The sequence below is a fragment of the Bidens hawaiensis genome, unplaced genomic scaffold, assembly GCF_021521415.1.
Source record: "Bidens hawaiensis isolate Kalapana, Puna unplaced genomic scaffold, B.hawaiensis_p1.1 tig00419426_1, whole genome shotgun sequence".
Classification (NCBI taxonomy): Eukaryota; Viridiplantae; Streptophyta; class Magnoliopsida; order Asterales; family Asteraceae; genus Bidens; species Bidens hawaiensis.
This window is the reverse complement of record NW_027504856.1, coordinates 197,362-210,120: the sequence shown is the minus strand read 5'-3', so window position 1 is coordinate 210,120 and position 12,759 is coordinate 197,362. Positions and strand designations below refer to the sequence as shown.

Here is a 12,759-nt window from a genome sequence, read left to right as displayed (position 1 = left end):
CACATTTACGTGTCCATACGGCACATTCGCATTTAGGCAATGCCTTTTGGTTTGTGTAATGCCCCGGCCACCTTTCAAAGGTGCATGATGAGTATCTTCTCAGATATGGTCGGGGATTCACTAGAAATTTTTATGGACGATTTTTCAATTTTAGGCTCATCTTTTGAATTATGCTTAAATGAACTAACGAAAGTTTTGAAAAGATGTGTGGAAACGAATCTGGTCTTAAGTTTGGAAAGAGCCATTTCATGGTTCAAGAGGGAACTGTTTTGGGTCATGTCATCTCAAATAGGGGGATTGAGGTTGACCGGGCGAAAGTCAATGTCATAGCTAATTTACCACCCCCTAAAAATGTGAAGGGAATTCGGTCGTTTTTGGGACATGCGGGAATTTACAGACGGTTTATTAAGAATTTCAGTGTCATAACTAAGCCGTTATGTAATTTGTTATTGAAAGATGTACCATTTGTTTTTGTTGAAGATTGTTTAAATGCTTTTAACGTACTTAAAAACAAATTGGTCGAGGCCCCGATCCTACTGTCGCCCGACTAGTCACTCTCTTTTGAGATTATGTGTGACGCGAGTGATTATGCGGTCGGGGTTGTTCTTGGTCAACGGGTAGGCAAGAAACCCGTTGCAATGAGCAAAACCCTTTCCGATGCTCAAATTAATTATACCACCACGGAAAAGGAGTTGCTCGCAGTAGTGTATGCGTTGGATAAATTTAGATCTTATCTGTGGTGAAGCAAAGTTGTTGTGTTTTCAGATCATAGCGCAGTGAAATACTTGATGGAGAAGAAAGATGCAAAGCTGCGCTTGATTAGGTGGATTTTGCTCCTTCAAGAATTTGACGTGGAGATTTGTGATAAGAAGGGGAGCGAGAATGTTGTTGCGGACCATCTGTCCAGATTGGTAGAAAGAGAAGAGGGGGAAGATGTCCGAGAGATAAACGAGTCATTCCTGGATGAACAACTGTTCTCCGTGTCAACTTTACCATGGTACTCTGACATCCTTAATTTTCTTGTTGCATGTACAATTCCAGATTTTTGGCCAAAGAAAAAGAAGCACCAATTCATGGCCAAAGTGAAGCAGTACGTATGGGAGGACCCAGACTTGTTCAAGATCGGGGCGGATCAAGTGTTTCGAAGATGTATTCCAGATGAGGAGATCTGGAGTGTTTTGTCACACACGCATTCACTTGCATGAGGTGGCCATTTCAGTGGGCAGAAAACTGGTCATAAGATTTTAGCATATGGTTTTTATTGGCCAACTATTTTTAAAGTTTCGGTGGAATATGCTAAAAACTGTGTGAGATGTCAACAGTTGGGTAGCATTTCCAAGAGAAACGAGATGCCCATGCAACCAATCCTCGTAGTTGACACCTTTGATGTTTGGGGGATTGATTTTTTGGGCCTGTTTCCAAATTCCTTCGGGAATTATTACATTTTGGTGGCGGTTGATTATGTTTCAAAATGGGTCGAAGCAATCGCCACCAAAACAAATGACCATGCCGTTGTTTGTAAGTTTGTCTAAACGAACATATTTTATAGATATGGTGTCCCCCGCATTATAATAAGTGACGGGGGATCACATTTTAAAAACTTTAACTTTGGAAACTACTTAAACGGTATGGCGTAAACCACCGAATAGCCACACCATACCATCCTCAAATGAGTGATCAGGTGGAGGTGTCCAATAGGCAGATTAAAGAAATTTTACAAAAGACGGTGAGGCCCGATCGAAAAGATTGGTCTACAAAGTTAAATGATGCTTTATGGGCCTATCGAACAGCTTTCAAAACGCCTATCGGCACCACCCCCTGTCGGTTGGTTTATGGAAAGGGTTGCCATTTAACCATAGAGCTTGCTCATCAGGCATTATGGGCCGTGAAGAATGTTAATTTGGATTATGAGTGTGCAGGTAAGGAACGTAAGTTGAATATATGCGAGTTGGAGGAGCTTAGAGATGAAGCGTATGAGTGTGCTTCAGCATACAAAGATAGGATGAAGCGAGTACACGATGCGAAGATTAAGCGGAAGGAATTTGAAGAAGGTCAAAGGGTCTGGTTATACAATTCGAGAGCAAAGCTTTTTCCAGGTAAGTTGAAGAGCAAATGGTTGGGACCATACCAGGTTAAGCGTGTCGGTAAGTTCGGTGAGGTTAAAATTGAAGATTTCGACGATCATTTAAGACAGGTGGTGAACGGGCATCGATTAAAACCGTACTTGGAAGACACAGATTTAAATAAGAGCATACATGAGTCGGTGGTGAGCTTTATAGCGAGTGCACCGACATATTCAGCCGAAAGCTAAGGGCCAGGTAATGTCGGGATGTAGACGATAAACACAACGCTTCTCGGGAGGCAATCCGAGTTTGTTTTACACATTTTTTCTCTTGTTAAGTATATATATTATTAAAAAGAAACAAATTTTACCTGTGACCACCGTAGCTTACGGTGGCCAGACCGTCGCTTACGGTGGCACCGTAGGCTACGGTGAAGGAGTCTGTGTTACGGTGGACGATGGACGGCTACGGTTCTTGACCGTTGCTTACGGTGGACTCAGGTCGGCGGGCAGGTCATCAGGTCAAAAAAAAAAGAAAATTATTTTAAATTATTCCTAACCACACAATTCACCAAACTCACAATTAACCAAGATCAAAACTCACAATTCAATAATTCGTTAACTAAATTAATAAAATGGGGCTGAATTGGTTGGTGATCAAAACCAACAAATTATGGGCCGTGTACATGGCATTTAACTGACCCAATTAATTAACGAATTATTGAATCAATGGAGTTATTCGGACCATGAGCGTTACATGGCATTTAATCGACTCAACTAAATATCGAATCAACGAATCAAATACAAGTAGTTGGTGTATCTCGGGAACCACCCAGGATTATACGTTCCAACCCAAAAATCAAATCGAAAATGGTTTTAAGAAATGGATAGTTGGAGTGCCCATGGATTTTTCACCCAACCAAGCATTTAAAATAATTTAAAAACACAATTTGGAAGTATAACCATTTAGCTGGTTATGTTTACCACGCAACCGTTTATTCGATTACGGGTACCAATTAAAGTTATGGTTGTACGACATTTGTCATACCCCCATGCTTCAAGGTGAAAGACCAAAACAAAACACGAGAATTATTAAGGAATTTCCCACAATAAAAGACAATCTACCAAAAATAAGAGGATTTAAAATTTTTTTGAAAGTGAGGCGTAACCTTGGAATTCGTGTGTGTGTGCAATAAATAAATAAGATAAATACAAAAAAAAATAATTAATCTAAGCAAGCTGTAAACAATTTATTAAATAGCACATAAGGCAGTTCAGATAAGCACGTATAGAGTTCCTAACATATGTCTAGGACCACTTCTAACGACCTATCTTAGAACCTTCAGCTATGATACCAATCTGTCACAACCCAACCTAAGGCGGAAATGCCGGGGCGTGATCCGATTGCTCACAGCTCGAAGATACAATCATAAATATAAATGACAATATCTAATTAATTATTTTGTTCAAATATACACACAATATCCAAATATAACAAAACAATTCAAATAAATAAATATAACAAGTTTAAATCCATGTTTGTCTTCATTATAACCCTAAGGTCTTTCTAAATGTCCAAACTTCAGTCTTCAATACAAGCAACCTGCATATGCATAGAAAATGGAGTTTTGTCAACAAACATGTTGAGTGAGTTTATCACCAATCTTTGACACAAAAAATAATGTTAATATAATAAATAAGCAAAACGTAATAAATGCGGCAATGAAATCAAACCATAAGCAAATAAGTTGTCGACTAAACCATTGCCAAGCGAATCGGGCGCTGGTAAATCAACTATGAGCAAATAAATAGAGTAAGACCGTTGCCAAGCAAATCAGACGGTGGTCAATATGTGAACCCTCTTCAAGGGGATATGTCAAACAATTGCATACAAAGACAAATAAGCACATAACAAGTAGATTTGATTAATCACACATAATTACACGTTTACTATTTTTGATATATATATATATATATATATAGTATGATATACGCATATGTCCCCAACACATTTTAGAAAACTGAGTAAAATAGGGGAATGATAAAACTCACCTTAGATGGAAGGCAAGTGAATAGAATTAAGAATAAACGAGTTAACGGATAAGCGAGTCGTCCAATACGTGTCAAACGAGATTAATAATCAGAACCTAAAACTTTGTGATATGAAACTATAAATAAAAACGAACTTAATGCCACTTGAATCAATCCAAACGGATGAGTAGAACTCTAGTTATGTTGAATTAAACGTTTAAGCGAGCTGGTACTGACCAGAATCTGAACAGTGAGTCGGAAGTCGGGTTTTTGTTAGTAGCCTTAAAATTTCATTGCGAGAATAAAATTCTTCTGGACCGAACGTTGAATTCGAACAGAAGTATGAGAAAACGGATAGTCAAAGTTATTGACTATTTTGCTCTTTATCGAGTTTTAAACGATTTGACCAGTCAACACCCTTCAACCACCAAAATTGATTGAAGTTTATTTACTAGGGAAAGTATATGAATGATTTCTATGTTTACAACTTACCCAGAAAGTGAAAGGATTGATGAGAAACGGAAGTCAAAGTTCCACACGTAAGAAAAGTCAAACAGTTATTAACGTGTCTTTAACAAAATAGCAAAAACCGAAGCATATGAAGAGAGGCAAAAGGTAGGACAGCTGAATAAGCTCCTCTGGGGTTTGGGGTGAAGGCTTGTGACAGAGATTATGAGTTGTATATATAGGAAAAGCAATAACGAACTAAATATGGGCTTTTTACTCGTTTACGCAAGTATATGCGATTTAAAAGAAAGAATCATCGACTTATTCATAAAGATCTGATCTTGGGCAGGGGAAAACGAATTAGAACTTGTATTTTGGTTATATTATGATTACTTGGTCCTTACTTCTCTCAAACATGCCTAAAATAAACCATTTTATACCTTAAACGAGCTAGAAAACGAAATAAAGTTAAACGATCTGTGCAGGGTCTCCATAGCGCCGTGCGACGGTGAGGGTGATGCCCAGGCGCAGCGCTCCGGCCTTCCTAAGAGGGAATTTCATTTTTTTACAAGTTTAGTCCCTATACTTCCTATAATGTCCATTTTTTTATTATTTTAAAGTGTAAACATAGAATAAATAACTTTAAGAACTTAAAGGGTAAAAATGATTATTAGAAACTTAATTACTTACAAATATTTGATTTTGATTAATATTAAAGATCTAAAAATGTTTCATTCGTAAATTAATACGGGTTTGGAAAATCCGAAATGTTAAATTTATGATCCTTATGAGTCCTTGTGGTTAAGTGATTGCTTAGTTTTAGTCCCCTTTTAAAAATTTCCTCTAAATTAAAGAATTAATCACCAAACTATTACCAATTAAGCCATAATCAACTAAAAATGAATGAGCCGAACTTTTTTTTTAACAAAAAATAAATGAACCGAGCTTTTTTTAACAAAAATAACGAACCAAAAATAATTTTTTTAACATAAGTAAACGAACGAAACTTTTTTTAACAAAATATACAAACCAAATTATTTTTTAACAAAAATAAACGAATCGAACTACTATTTAACAAAAATAAACGAGACAGACTACTTTTTTAACAAAAATAAACGAACCGAACTACATTTTCAACAAAAATAAATGAACCGAACTACAAGTGAAGCAGAAACTTAAAAGTGGACATGAATTTTATATTTTACATAATATGGAATCATTTCATTAAGTTTAACTTACTATCACTAAATTTATTTACAGAATTTATTATTTTAATTAATTATGTTTCATTTTAATTTTAATTATGTGTCATTTTAATTTTAAATACTAATCAAATTAGTAATAGAAATATGAAGCAGCTGAATTTTTTAAAACAAAATATTGATAATAATGTACTTGATTAAATTTTCGAGAGTGTGTAAGGTGCTGTTTGTTTTTTCAGAGGTAAAATGTATGCAGTCTGCGGACCACATCTGCAGACATCCATAGCAAAAAAGGTGGACCATACCTCTGCATGCAAGAAGAAGACTGTTTGTTTTTTAACACGTCTGCAAACTGTTAAAATAAACAGAAATTTAAATAAACCGAATTTTTAAACACAAAAAAGGTCTTCAAACTTAAACTTTATGCAAACCTAATGGAACAAGATCTTCGTTAAACCTAAACTTTCTACAAACTTTTTTCAACAAAAAACTAATGATAATTGGACAATTATGCAAACTAATTAATTGAACAAAAACTAATGATAATTCAACAAATCAATTTCTTCAAAAAAAAAAAAACTAATAAACATTCAACAATAATTGAAAAACAACTCTCAAGATCTCGTAAGTCAAAACAAGCCAAACTCAAGCTCGTTTAGACAAAATAAAACTAAATTGATAAACACGACATCAATAATCAGTCTACAAACATCAATTAAACCTGATTTCAACAAATTTCGATATTATAAACTTTCAATAGTATAATCCAATACACAAATTCAAACCAATTACGTCACAAATCATACAAATATAGGTAAAGTACACAAATCAACAAAATAATAATACACGGACCGGAGTTGTGGATGTGTGGCAGTGGGCGGCGGAGGCGGCGGACATACGATAGGCGAAGGACGGCAGAGGTATGGGGGTTGTCGGTGCGGCAGTGGAGCAGCGGCGGTGCGCCGCGACAGTGGAGTTCGCAGTGGTGGAGGTCGCGGTGGTGGAGGTCGGGGAGGAGATGAAGGGAGATGGTAGGGGAGGATATGAAGGGAAGGAGAAGGTAAAAAGAAAGGGGGTTAGTGTTTGGAATAAGATAGAAGATGCAGAAGATGTGAAAAGAGGTTGGTCCATGTCTTCTAGAATAAGAGGGCGCGAAGACGTTTTTTAATGAAATGTCTTCAGAAAAACAAACAGTCTTCAAGACTAAAGGTCTGCGCGGAGCAAACATAAGAGGCCAGGAAGATCTTCTAGCAAAAAACAAACACCACCTAAGAAGACAACAATTTTACTTTTTTATATTGGAAAGGCGTAAGGAGATAACAATTAACGAATGGATCTATTAACCTGCGTCATGTATTTGATGTATATTAATGAATGAAAAAACATTTTTATTAATATATATTTTAACATTTAAAAGGTGGTGTCTAAAAGGATAAATTTAGCCACTCATGTGCGTCGAAAGTTCATTCCACTTTGGGCCTCCATAATGATTGTCCCGCCCAGTACTCTTTGACCTGGCCGATTTTTTCACCCGGTCCGTTTGTGCCCACCATAACAAAAATTCATGGATCTGCCTCTGTTTGCAAGCATGCATAAATATGTAAATTGACTAACTTGTATCAATTGAATAACAAACTTCGACACTTTTTCATTTGGCACAAAGCCAAATTAATAAATTACTAAAGTCGTGACTCAACGCTTTTATGAGGATGAGGCTCCAACCAAATTAAACACATAAACACATAAGTATATAATCATGAGGCATAAACATATAGAATACAAATAGTCGTGCATGAACATAGAATTGAATTGTATTTGAATAAAGACAGTAAAAAAATGAGTAATTTAGTAATGTTATACATGCTACCCTCAAAATATGTAAATGCAGAAATGGGGGTATGTAAACTCACATCGATAAGGAACAAGTAAAGATACTAAATAAAAGATGATGTTGAATTTAAGTGAGTAAGAGAGCCGACACAACCGAATCAACCAAACAACCCTAAATAATATATAAAAAAAACTAATCTTAACAAATATTGAATGAAAACAATTATACCAAATCATGTCGAGAGTTTTAGTCGTGTTTGGATTTTTAAAGTCATGGTTTAGAAAACATATATTTCTCTATAATTAACTATTTTTAAAGTTTTGATGTTAAACTATTTGATACAAAATCCTAAAATCTAAGTTTAATAATTTTATTAGCAAACTTAGTTAATGCATTCCGTTTGGTCAAAATTAAGCGAGCCAAAATAAATAAAGTGATTAAAAAGAGAAAAACAAATTAAGCGAGTGTTTGGTTCGTGTTCGGTCAAAATGTCGATATTGAATTGGATTCGGATCCATCATGACCATAAAATAATATTAAAGGTAAGAAAAAGATCAGAAGCTTAAGCGAGTTTGGTTCGATAAATACAAAACCCCCAAATTAACATACCATAAACCCTAGAACAAACTTTAATCCAATTGAATATGAAAATCCCCCAATTCATTGAAATTGGATGAGGTTACGATCCGATGACATTTAACAACCGGAAAATAACAAACTTACCCGAAAATAGTTCAGAAATATTTTGAACACAATCAGTTAACTTTGAAGTCAACGAGCCAAGAACTTTTGAATTAAAGAAGAAACCGTGTATTGGGAGTAAATTGAAAGATGATAATGATTGAGCATAAGACAAGTGTCTTTTAAATAGATTAGATGAGCTTGTAGAAAAAGTTAACTCATCAAATTAATAAATTAATGAAAATATATAGAAAAACTTGTTCCCTACCCCGTGCTTACAATGGAATATGTTAGGAATAATTTGAAGACTTTGATTGCTGAGATAAATGGTCACTTTACTTTGATTAAATGTGATAATGACATAATATACGTGAAATTAGGTATGCGAATAATTCCAATAATATAAACGAACATGATTCGATAAAATTAACGTGAATAGCAATCTTTTCTCAATAATTGAAAATCCAAAAATTTAAACGATTTGGGTATTCGGGTTCAGAAATTGACGGATGTCAAAGTAATCCCAACTTTTAAAAATTTTGTCCAGAAATAAACAAAAAAAAAATACTAAACTAAAATGGGTTTTATTAAAACAAAGAGGTTTCAAAAAATGTTTTTAAAAATAAACATAATGTCATACCCGACTCCCTAGGCCTCGCGTGTGACTGACATTGGTACCTATTTTGTCAATATATCATTGTTGTATGCGGAGCTGAAGTCTTGGTTTAATAAAGTATTTTATATTTAAACCCAGGATTTAAATACCCGGCATGGATACAAAAACTTAAGCATTAATTCACATCTGCTTACAATATTAAAACATCCGAGCTATCAGATCATCTAATGACTAAGCCACCACCTTTTATCCTCTATTTCTTACTACATGTAAAATAGTTTAAAAAAATACGTCAGCAACACATGCCGGTGAATACCTTGACACCAAAACATTTTATGTAAACTTTTAGCTCGTACTCAAAACAATTAGCGGCCCTATAGGCCGGCATACTAATTATGTACACATAGTCAATCCCACACAGCCATATGGATTGGCTCAATTAGACGGGGGCATGATGCTAAGTGTGGTGGGGTATGCCTACCCTTTATCCACATATGTAAAGATCCACAAGTATAACTGGCCTGAATGCCAATGGATACTAAAGTGTTAGGGATCTTTAAACCTATGCAAACTTTTGTATAAAAATGACTCGTTTGTATTTATGCAAACTTAATTGAATCATATTCTCCAACGAAATTATTGGTGACCAAAAAACATGGTTATTATTTTAATAGTTAAGCTCTTGTGCAATCAGAGGTGTCAGGCGAATAAATAAACACAAAATATGAAGCATTTACCTTTCATATATATATATTGTAGCACAACCTGGCCAACCCAACCTTCAACCATCTCTAGTGTTAAAATATCAAGGATGTTGTAATCATGTTATACCATGTTAGCTTCTTATAAACTTATAATAAATACACAAATGGATGTTGCAATCATGTTTTACCATGTGAGCTTCTCATAAACTTAAAATAAATACACAAAAGGTGTTTCAGTTTGAGCTAAAAAGAATTGGCAAGTATTAATTAAACATAATAATTTTGATTGAATTTGATTTTCTTGTGTGAACAAATGATTTAACAAACAATCGATATAAACTAATTAACTAAGAAAATTTAAGTAAAGGTTTATGACAGAGGTTTAGGTGTTGTTTATATAGGAAAAGCAAAAACGAACTAATTATGGGCTTTTACTCGATTAAGTAAGAATATATGATTTAAATGAAAGAATCATCGAAATATTCATAAAGATTTGATCTTGGGCAGGAGGAAACGAACTTGGACTTGTATCTTAGTTATAATATGTTTACTTGGTCCTTAATTCTCTCGATTATGCTTAAAATAATGATTTTATACCAAAAACGAGTTAGGAAAACGATATTGATTAACAAACCTGTGCAGCACTTCCATGGTGCCGCGCGGCAGCCTAGGTGCCTCCCATCACGTGGTGCTCCGGCCACCATGGGTGGAAGTTTGATTTTTGATGATTTTGGCCCTTAAAGTTTATGTATTGATCAATTTTTGAACTTGTTATGATATAAATAAGTATTTAAACATTCTCTAAAGTGTAAGGGCCTAAAGTGAACATGAAGGAACTTAAATAGTTATAATTATTTGATTTTTGATTAATAATAAAGATCCAAATTATTTCCGGGTCGGGTTAAATATAAACGAATACGGGTTTGGAAAATTCGAAATGATACACCTACGGTCTTTTCTAGATGTCCATCACTTCAAACTTCAATTCAAATGGAAACCTGCATATTTGTAAGAACTGAAATAGAGTTTGTCAACAACACATGTTGAGTGAGATGATCACCAATTTTCATGAAAATAATAATAGTGTATGTATATATAATATATGATAAATACTAGATGCGCAAACAGACATATGTGAGTAATAATCAATCAAACCACAAAAAAAACCATAGACATGCTAGTGTGCCATTTAACCGTTGTCAACAACATATGTTGAGTGAGATGATCACCAATTTTCATGAAAATAATAATAGTGTATATATATAATATATGATAAATGCTAAATGCGCAAACAGACATATGTGAGTAATAATCAATCAAACCACAAAAAAAAACCATAGACATGCTAGTGTGCCATTTAACCGTTGCCATGCGAATGGGCATTGGCTACATGACTGACTGAGATTGTTGGTTTACCATTGCCAAGCGAATCGGGCTCATGTTACTAAGACGGCGTATGATCATACTGACATGCTAGACTTCAAATGGACCTCTCCGAAACATGATAGAATGTAAACATATAAGCAAATAACAAATAGCATTTAATTGATATACACACAATAATTATGTTTGCGAGTTTGTGTGTGTGTGTGTGTGTATATATGATAGAAAATATGAATAGGTACGCATATGTCCCCAAAACGTTTGAAAACAGTAAATAAAAGTGGAATGATCAAACTCACCTTAAGTCGAAGCCAAATGAATAATAATAATGATAAACGAGTTAAGAATTAAATAGATCGTCTTCTAATGCATCGAATGAAATAAACCAAATGAACCTGAAACTTTGAGATAAGAAAATATGAGAAAAACCAAGCTCCTTGCCGCTGGAATCAATCCAAACGGACGTCTAGAACTCCGGTTATGTTAAATTAAACATTTAAGCGAGTCGGTACTGACCAGAATCCGAACAGAGAATCAGAAGTCGGGTTTTGGTCAGTAGCCTTAAAATCTCGTTACGAAAATAAAGTCTTCTGGACCGAACATCGGTTCTGACCAGAAGTATGAGAAATTGATAAGTCAAACTTGTTAGACTATATTGCCCTTATTTTTGTTTTTATAATGCAATTATTTTTGAAAAAATATTAACATGTAAAAAAGTTATGATATCTTAAAAAGTTGTGGAGTAGTTGGTTTTGAATATGTATTGAACGTTTAATTATTATATATATTAATAAAAACTGATGGAAATAAAAACTAATGGAAATTCAAGTAACAAACTTGTAAAACTTTGCTAAAAGCCTTTGTTTTTTTTTCAAACGTAATGGTAGGAGCGTTCAAATAGAGAACTCTTTCTCTTAACTTAAAAGATTCAAGCTTTTTTAACCAAAAAAGCTTCTTGTTGAGTAAGATATTTTTATTAAAAGCCTGAAACTCTACACACCAAACGTACCTTTAAAGGACTAAAGATTTAATTTGAAAAAAAAAAAAAAAAACAAAAATACACGAGCTAATTAAAAACAGTTTTAAAACTTAATTTAATGAAAATTACCGTGTTGGGGCCATCCACATTAGAGATGGGTACCAAAGGGTAAATTTGGGCATCTGCATTTTCTGTCCCTAATCAACACATATCCAAGGCTGCAGCAGGAGGGCTTTCATCCATTATCATCGTCTCTCATTATCCAATTCCAAACCTCCTCCTTGTTGTCATGGCGGCCACTCACTCTGCAATCCGCATCAGTTACCACCGCCTCCTCCTCCTCCCGCCGAAACGCCCCCTCCATTTCTCCCGAAAGTTCTCACATATCAGGACCAGGATTCACCAAGCTCAAGCTCAAGCTCAACCTAACACCCTCACCGCTTCTTCTTCTGATACTCATACTCAGTAAGTCGCTCCAATCTCCCAACATTTATTTCTTTATTGAAACATTTGACATTAGAATTCATGATTTCTTAGTTAGTGTAAAATGTATTCATATATACAGGGAGAGTGCATCTGGTGCTGTACCACATCTAAGCATAGATGTGAAACCCTCCCTTAAAACAACCTAGTTTTGAAACTATGTTTCTTGCTTTTCTTCAACATCACTTCTTTTGTTTTATATATTTATTTATGTCTTCTTAGCCCGTTTCATGTTATGGTACATCATAAATTTTGGCCTGTCATGACAATAAGAGTTAAAAAAATGTAAGGAATTTGAACAACCAAAAAGTAAAAACGTGAACCCGGTGAGAACAAGCTC

The 12,759-nt window shown here is 34.7% G+C and overlaps 1 pseudogene; it reads left to right on the top strand.

The window, feature by feature from the left end:
- Positions 1 to 203: 203 nt before the first annotated feature.
- The window catches only part of LOC143608736 (uncharacterized), an 82,120-nt pseudogene continuing 69,564 nt past the window's right edge, over positions 204 to 12,759 (top strand).